Source organism: Bos javanicus, chromosome 4, assembly GCF_032452875.1.
Source record: "Bos javanicus breed banteng chromosome 4, ARS-OSU_banteng_1.0, whole genome shotgun sequence".
Classification (NCBI taxonomy): Eukaryota; Metazoa; Chordata; class Mammalia; order Artiodactyla; family Bovidae; genus Bos; species Bos javanicus.
In genome coordinates this window covers 77,454,993-77,462,803 of record NC_083871.1, presented here as the reverse complement: position 1 = coordinate 77,462,803, position 7,811 = coordinate 77,454,993, and the positions used below count along the sequence as shown (strand labels likewise).

Here is a 7,811-nt window from a genome sequence, read left to right as displayed (position 1 = left end):
TTAAATGAGGCTTTTCCCTTGCTAATAAAGACTGAAGAACTGAAAGGACTTTCTCTGTATGTGATTGCTTACAACTTACCATATCTCAACAAAATTGAGATTTTTGTCCTCCACATTTTGAAAATAGTGCTCTATCTACGATTGAGGTGTCCTAGTAAAAGTGTTTTTGTTCTTTCCCTTTCTCAGCAGTAAGTAAAATAACATCTAAAAGCGGATGACCACTTGGTATTCGATGAAATGGCATAATAAACCATCCATGTACCAAGTGAAGACTCCCGCGAGCCCGTTGCCTACTTTGGGAAAACCTAGTGTCAGGGTTAGGACTTCCTGGTTCTCACTCCGTGGGTCACTGCCTGCGGCGCCTCAAGCGCGCACTGCCGACCAAGGTTTGTTTCTGACATCACATACCAGGTCAGTTCTCCATCAAAGGACTCCGGACAGCTTACTGCAGGAGACAGTACTTAGCAACATGCAGACCCCTTTCAGAACTGTCACGCAAGCCGGTCAGGACCCGACGTGCCAAAAGCAAGCTACAACCCCGGAGCTAACACTACCGCCCCAAGGCCGAGCCACCGGAGTTGTGGGCGCGACTCTGTGACGTCAAGACTCCGCTCACGAGGTTGGGGCGGCCCCTCTCGTCTTAGGGCGGGGCGGCGTGCTGACGCCACACGCTGAGGCGGGGCCGAGAGTTTGGTGCCCCGGAGTGGGGTGTCGGCGCCTCATTCGGGTGGAGCTGAGCCGGAGACAGGTAGGCTTGCGCGGCGGCTGGGTCCCGCCGGATTTGGGAGGCTCCGCGCCGGTCAGGCAGGCGGCGAGGGTCTTGGCATGGGGTAAGGCCGCCGCACCCTCGTTGTCGCCGCCGCCCCGGTGACAGGGAGTGGAGCTGGCTGGAGCGGGGCTGACGGGGGGAGGTGGGTGGGACGGAGCCTGACAGACGGACGTGGCAGCCAATGGTGCAGGGGGCGCCTCCTGGCGGGCGGAGATTGGCGGGTGCGGGCGAGCGCAGAGGTCGCGCGGGGCGCGGAGCGGCAAGCCATTGGCTGTGATGGGCAGAGGGGTGGGCTGCGCGGCGGATGTGAGGGAACGGGCGCAGCGGCAGGGGTGACCCCCAAGGTCGAGGAGGCGTCACGTGGGAGTCGTCAGGCTGTGTCCTCTCCCAGCCTGGACGGCTGGAAGGGTGGCGCGCCCTTGAAGAACCAGCTGTGAATTGTGGGCATTCGTTTTTCCCAGAGCGCGAAGACGCTGGTCGGTTTCTGTCCGGACTGACCCTTCGCCCCTGGGACGACCCTTTGAGGAACAGATTACTGTGCAGTACCCCTCTGTCTTGCAGTACTCCTCTGTCGTACTCATCCTTCCTGTGTTCCTTGGGGTGACGCCCTTGAGGAGCGGCTTAGCCCACAGTATCCTGTGTATTCAGTACCCCCATACCCATCCTCCCTGCGCTCTTCGGGGGTGAACCCTGAGTGAATTACCCTCCAGCACTTAGTACCTCCACTATCCTCAGTACCTTTACTGTACTCAGCACTCATCGTTTCTATTCTCTGTGCTCTTCAGGGTGACACTCTTAATGGACAGGTTTCTCTGCTGCATGCGCGCTCAGTGCCCAAATACTCAGGATCCCTCCACGCTTAGTACCCAGAGTACCCATCCTCCCTGTGAACTCTTTGGGGGCAACACCCTTAATGGGCAGACTAGCTTGCAGTACCCTACTGTAGTCAGTACGCTTCTTTCTTCCAGGGATATGGTAGTTCATGTTGAGATGAAGCGCGTTTCCTCGAGGAACACACTAGTGTACCCTTTTCCTTTCGCAAGGCTACCTGAGTCAGTGTGTGTAAGTTGTGTGACGAAGCTTGGTAGAAAACTGGTGGCGAGACACTGAGTATAGACAAGAACTTGCTCTCTCTGCCCTTCACCCATGACAGAGGAGAGGTGACTCAGACCTGAGGTGTGAACTCTCTTTTGTCCTGGGGTTTCTCTGCTTTGTTTTACCTGTACTTTGAAGCAGGAAGTAGAGGCTGACTCCCAGGTTTGGGCTCTGAGCAGCTTTAAAAGGATAAATGGCCTGGATGAAGTCTTGCTTGCACTGTAACAAGAGGTGCAGTAGTCAAACTGCAGTTTTTTTGTGCAAGATCCTCACGGTCTGAAAAATGTATAGTACTTATTCTAGCTTTGCAAATTAGCTGATTTTGAAAGTTGAAGAAAGATTAGAGTATCCTGATAAAATTTTGAAGAGCATTTTCCACATTTCAAGTACCTTTTTTTTCCCTTAAACAGCTTTATTGAGATATAATTCATGTACCATACTGTTCATTCTTTCAAGTATACAATTCACTAGTTTGTAGTGTATTCATAGTAAGCAGCCATCACCAAATTTTAGTTACTTTTAAAGACTAACTTTAATTTCAGAAATACATTAATTTCTGTTGATTTCATTTGAATTTGAACACACAGCTTATTAAAAGTGCAATATTTACCATGCTATATGTGTATCTTGCATATATATCTATGTATATCAGATCTGCTTTTAATTAGCCTTACTCCTTACTGCCCCATTTGAGAAAAGTACTGTACCATCTTCTTTAAAATTTTTATATAGTTTTACTTTGGAATAATTGTACAATTACTGAGAAATTTATTCTAGAATTTTGTAATTTTGAGAAATTGTACATGCAAATCAATTATATGCAATTGTAACAAAAGTGCAGAGAGATCCCACTGTCCCTTTACCCATTTTCTCAAATAACATTTTTACAAAAACTTCAGAACTATATCACAACCAGGTATTGACAGTCAAGATAGAGAACCTTTCCGTCATGCCAAGGGTCCCTCCTGTTATCTTGTTATGGCTGTACCCACTTCCATCCTGCCTGCAGTTCCTCAGCTCCTGGCAACCACTAATCTGTTTTCCATTTCTATAGTTTTGACATGTCAGGAATGTTACATAAGGAGAATCGTACAGTATGTAACCTTTTAGGGTTGGCTTTTTTCGCTAAGCATGATTCTCTGAAAATGCATGCAGGTGGTTGCCTATATCAGTAGTTTTGTTCATTTTTATGCTTTTGATGCTATTGATGTACGAGGCTATTGGTGTACCACAGTTGATTTAAGTCTCCAGTCATTGAAGGACATCTGGGTGGTTTCCATTCTTTGACTGTTAAGCTGTTGTAAACATTTATATACAGGTTTTTGGGGTTTCTTTTTCCTTCGAATTCTTGGTTTAATAAGGACTTTTTTATTTTGAGAAAAAAAGGTCCCAAACATCAGGCTGTTCACAAAAATAACTGACAGTATCAACTTTAGAAAACAAATCTTAATATTACACCAGTTATTTTTCTAGAGAATGCATTTGACATGCCAGCTCTCATTCACAAAAGTACATTATTATGTTTGTGTTGAACAGCCCCACATTGCACTCTTACATAGGATATATATATATATATACAGGTTTTTATGTGAACAGAAGTTTTCATTTCTCTGAGAAAAATTCCCAGGAGTGTAATCACTAGGTCATAGGGTGGTTTCATGTTTAGTTTTTTTAAAAGTAGACAGACTTTTCTGTTACATTCTATTACAGACTTTTCTTGTACATTCCCACCAATAATGTGTTTGTGACCCACTTACTCCATATTCTTGGTAGCATTTAATACCATTAAAAAATTTTTAGCCATTCTAATAGATGCGTAGTGATTGTGGTTTTAATTTGCATTTCCCTGATGGCTAGTGATACTGAATGTGTTTATTTGCCTCTTCCATGAAATACCTATTAATATCTTTTGCCCATTTTGTAATTGGATCATTTGCAGTTTTTAATGTTTCATTTTGAGAATTTCTTAAGCATTCTAGTCCTTTGTTGGATATGTGGTTTGCAGATATTTTCTCCTGTCTGTAGCTTGTCTTCATCTTCTTAATGGGATCTTTTGGAGAGCAAAAACTTTTTTAATTTTGGTCAAGTCCTGTTTATGAACTTTGTTTTTTCTGGGTTGTGCTTTTAGTAGCAAGTTAAAGACCACCTCGCTCTTGTTTCTGTTACATATTTCTCTATAAGTTTTATAGTTCTGTGTTGTACATTTAAATTTATAATCAACTTCAAGTTGATTTCTATATAAGGTGTGAATTCTAGCTTGAGTGATTTCTTTCTTTTCTTTTCCGTTTATTCTTTCTCTCTTTTTCCTTCCACTATAAATATCCAACTAGCAGCATTTGTTGAGAAGACTGTTCTTCCTCCATTGAATTGCTTTTACATTTTTGCCCGATATCACTTGGTTGTGCTTGTGCGGGTCTGTTTTAGAGTCCTCTGTTGTGTTTCATCAGTCTTTTTGTCTGTCTCACCATCAGTACCATACAATATGATTATTGAAGTTACATAATTTTGAAATTAAGTAAATCGGTTCTTCCCACTACTATTGTCTCAGCTAATCTAATTCCTTTGCCTTTGCCTATAAATTTTAGAGTAATCTTACCTCTATCTACAGAAATTCTAACTGAGATTTTGATAGGAATTGTGCTAGAGTTGTGTAACAATTTGGAGATAATCTTCCAGTCCACCAACAAGGTATGTCTCTCATTTATTTAGGTTTTTTTATTTTGTTCATTGGTATTTTGTAGTTTTTAGCATACAAGCCTTGTACACGTTTTGTTAGACTTACAGTTTCCTTTTTAAAAATTCTTTTTCATATGTCCTTTGATAGTTTGTAGAGATACAGTTGGTTTTTATATATTTATCTTGTATCCTATGACCTTGCAAATTCACTTATTCTATAAATGTTTTTGTAGGTTCCTTAAAGTTTTATACATAGATAATCAATTATGTGATCTGCAAATAGTAGTAGTTTTATTTCTTATTTTCTGATCTGTATGCCTTTTAATTCCTTTTTTTGGCTTATTGCACTGGCTACAGTTCTCAGTAGTATATTGAATAGTAGGGATGAAAGTAGACATCCTTACATTGCTCCCAGTTTTAAAAAGATGCAGTCACTCTTTCACAATTAAGTAGTATGTATTAGCTGTAGGCTTTTGTGGAGGCTTACTATCAAGTTCAAGTTCCCTTTTATTCCTAGTTTTCTGAGAGTTTTTATCCTGGTGGTTGAATTTTGTCAAGTGCCTTATCTGCATCTATTGATATGAGCATGCAGTTTTTCTTTTCAAGCCTGTCAGTATGGTAGATTGCATTGTTTTTTGTTTGTTTTGTTTTTGGCATTGCCACATGTGGATCTAAGTTTCCAACCAGGGATTAAACCCATGCCCCCAGCAGTGGAAGTAAAGAGTCCTGACCACTGGAGTGCCAGGAAATTTCCTAGAGTCTGTTTTCTCAGGAGCTTTTAAATTACACATGAAATTTCTTGAGTAGCTATTTCAAACTGGATAAGTTGTTGTAGTTTGTACTTTTGAGTTTCTTGGTTTCCTTGCTGACCTCATATCTAGCTTTTCTGTCTCTTGTTGAAAGAGGAGTTGAAGTTTCCAACTATAATTTAAATTTGTTTTTTTCTCCACTCACTTTTATTAGTTTGATTCACATATTTTGCAGTTATGTTGTTTGGTATGACATAGATTTAAGATTGCTATATTTTAAGATTTAAGATTGCTGTATTTTCTTGGTAGATTAATCTTTTGTCATTAGTATCTCTGGTAATTTTCTTTGCTCTGATGTCTATTTTGTCTGATAATAGTAGTAGTATTAGATGATGAAATAAACTCCTGCTTTCATTTGCTTAATGTTTGTATGATACATAATGTTTCATCCTTACACTTCCAAGCTTCCTGTATTGTTATATTTGAAATTTCTTATATTATCAGATCCTGTTGTTTTATCCATTCTGCCTGTCTCTAACTGGTATATTTAGATCATTTACATTTAGTGTAATAATTGATATGTTAGGAGTTATATCTGCTATTTTATTCTTTATTTTCTTTTTTGTTTTTTGTTCCTCTGCTTTCTTTTTCTTGCCCCCTTGTGGATTACTTGAACACATTTTTCTTTTTTTAACTTGAACACATTTTTAAATTCCACTTTTAATTACATGTAGTATTTTTTTAGTGTATCTGTGTAGCTTTTTTAGTGGATTTTTAGGTATTGCATTGTGTGTACATAATTTATCACAGTCTACTAGTGTCATCATTTTATCATTTTGAGTGAAATATTTAAACCATATCTCTGTTTACATCACTTTATCCTACTCCACTTAAAATTGTCTTAAATAATTCTTCTACAGACACAGCATTAGAACCATATCAGGTGTGTCGTAATTTTTGCTTCATCCATTACACATCATTTACAAGATTCTAGAGGAAGGGAAACCCACTCCAGTGTTCTTGCCTGGAGAATCCCAGGGACGGGGGAGCCTGGTGGGCTGCCATCTATGGGGTCGCAGAGTTGGACACGACTGAAGCGACTTAGCAGCAGCAGCAGAGGAAAGGAAATTATGTTTACCTATATTTTGTTTTTGTTCTTTCTTTCTTCATGATGTTACAAGTTTTCCTTTTATCATTTACTTTCTGTTTACAGGATTTCATTTAGCCATTCATTTAAGATAAATCTTCTGTCCATAAATTGTTTTAGTTTTTCTTCATCTAAGATCTTTATTTCCCCCCTTTTTCCTGAAGGATGTTTTTGCTGGCTATAGGGCTCTGGATTAACAGTTATTTTCTTTCAGCACTTGAAAAGTGTTGTGCCGCTTTCTCTTGGCCTTCATAGTTTCTGGTGAGAAATATACTATTTGAGTTGTTTGTAGTTTTCAAAAGCTCATGATGTATCGTGGAATGTATTTCTTCGGGTTTATTTTGTTTGGGGTTCTCTCAGGTTCTTGAATCTGTAAGTTTATGTCTTCTGCTAAATTTGGAAAGTTTGCAGCCATTATTTTTTTGAATACATTTTCAGCCCCTTCCCCTTTCTGCTCCTCATGAGATTCTGATGACATTTATATGCAGCATTAGGTCTTTTATTATAGTCCCACATGTCCCTGAGGCCCTGGTTTTTTTCCCCCAGTCTATTTTCTCTTGTTCAGAATGGGAAATTCCTTTTGTTCATGTTTATCAGGTTTTTTATGCTAGTTATTGTAATTTTCAGTTCTGAAGTTTCCATTTGGTTCATCTCTATATCTTCTTTTTCTTTACTGAGGCTATTTTCATTTGTTTCAAGCATGTTCATAGTTGCTTGTGGAAGCATATTGATGCTGGCTCTTCTACAGCTTTGCCACGTTATTCTAATGTGTGTCATCTTAGTGTTGGTGAGCGCAACAGAACAGGCTTCTGACACTGCTGGGGGGATAGGAGGTGCTGCCTGGTTATTACTGGGTGGAGGCAGAGGCTCCTCACCTGGCCTCCTTGGTATCTGTGGGTAGGGATTCCTTGTCACTGCTGTGTGGTAATTTCTCAGTTAGACCTTTGTGATTCCAGCCTGCCTTGTGCTGCTGGGCAGTAAAATCCAGGCTCCCTCCTGGCCTGTACTAATGTTGTTGGGGGGAGGGGGTCGTTGTCACTGGTGGGGATGAAAGTCGCTGATCTTCTCTGATACTACCAGGTGGAGTGGGAGCGGGCCACCATTTTTCTGTGGGGTTGGTTGCAGTAGAGTGGTTATTGTCTAAAAATATCCTGTCCTGCTAGACTGCCCCATTCTCAGTCCGCTGGCCTGAGAGGGCAGACTTACGTTGCAGCTTTTTTTGAGTCTACAGTAGTTGGTATTTCTGGGTTGCCAACTTCTTCAGCACCTAGCCTGGAATATATGAGGCAAAAAGAAAATGAGAACTCAATTCTGAGTCCTCTGGGCCCCAAGATCCCTTCCCAGTCTGTCTCCTCTCCACCTTTCAGAATCGTGA

The 7,811-nt window shown here is 40.8% G+C and overlaps 1 protein-coding gene across 4 annotated transcripts in view; it reads left to right on the top strand.

The window, feature by feature from the left end:
* The first annotated feature begins 651 nt into the window (after positions 1 to 651).
* OGDH (oxoglutarate dehydrogenase) overlaps positions 652 to 7,811 on the top strand; it is a 66,711-nt gene continuing 59,551 nt past the window's right edge. For all 4 annotated transcript variants that reach the window (XM_061414431.1, XM_061414429.1, XM_061414432.1 and 1 more), the window contains exon 1: positions 652 to 748. The gene's annotated coding sequence lies outside the window, so the exon portion shown is untranslated. The remainder of the gene's footprint in view (positions 749 to 7,811) is intronic.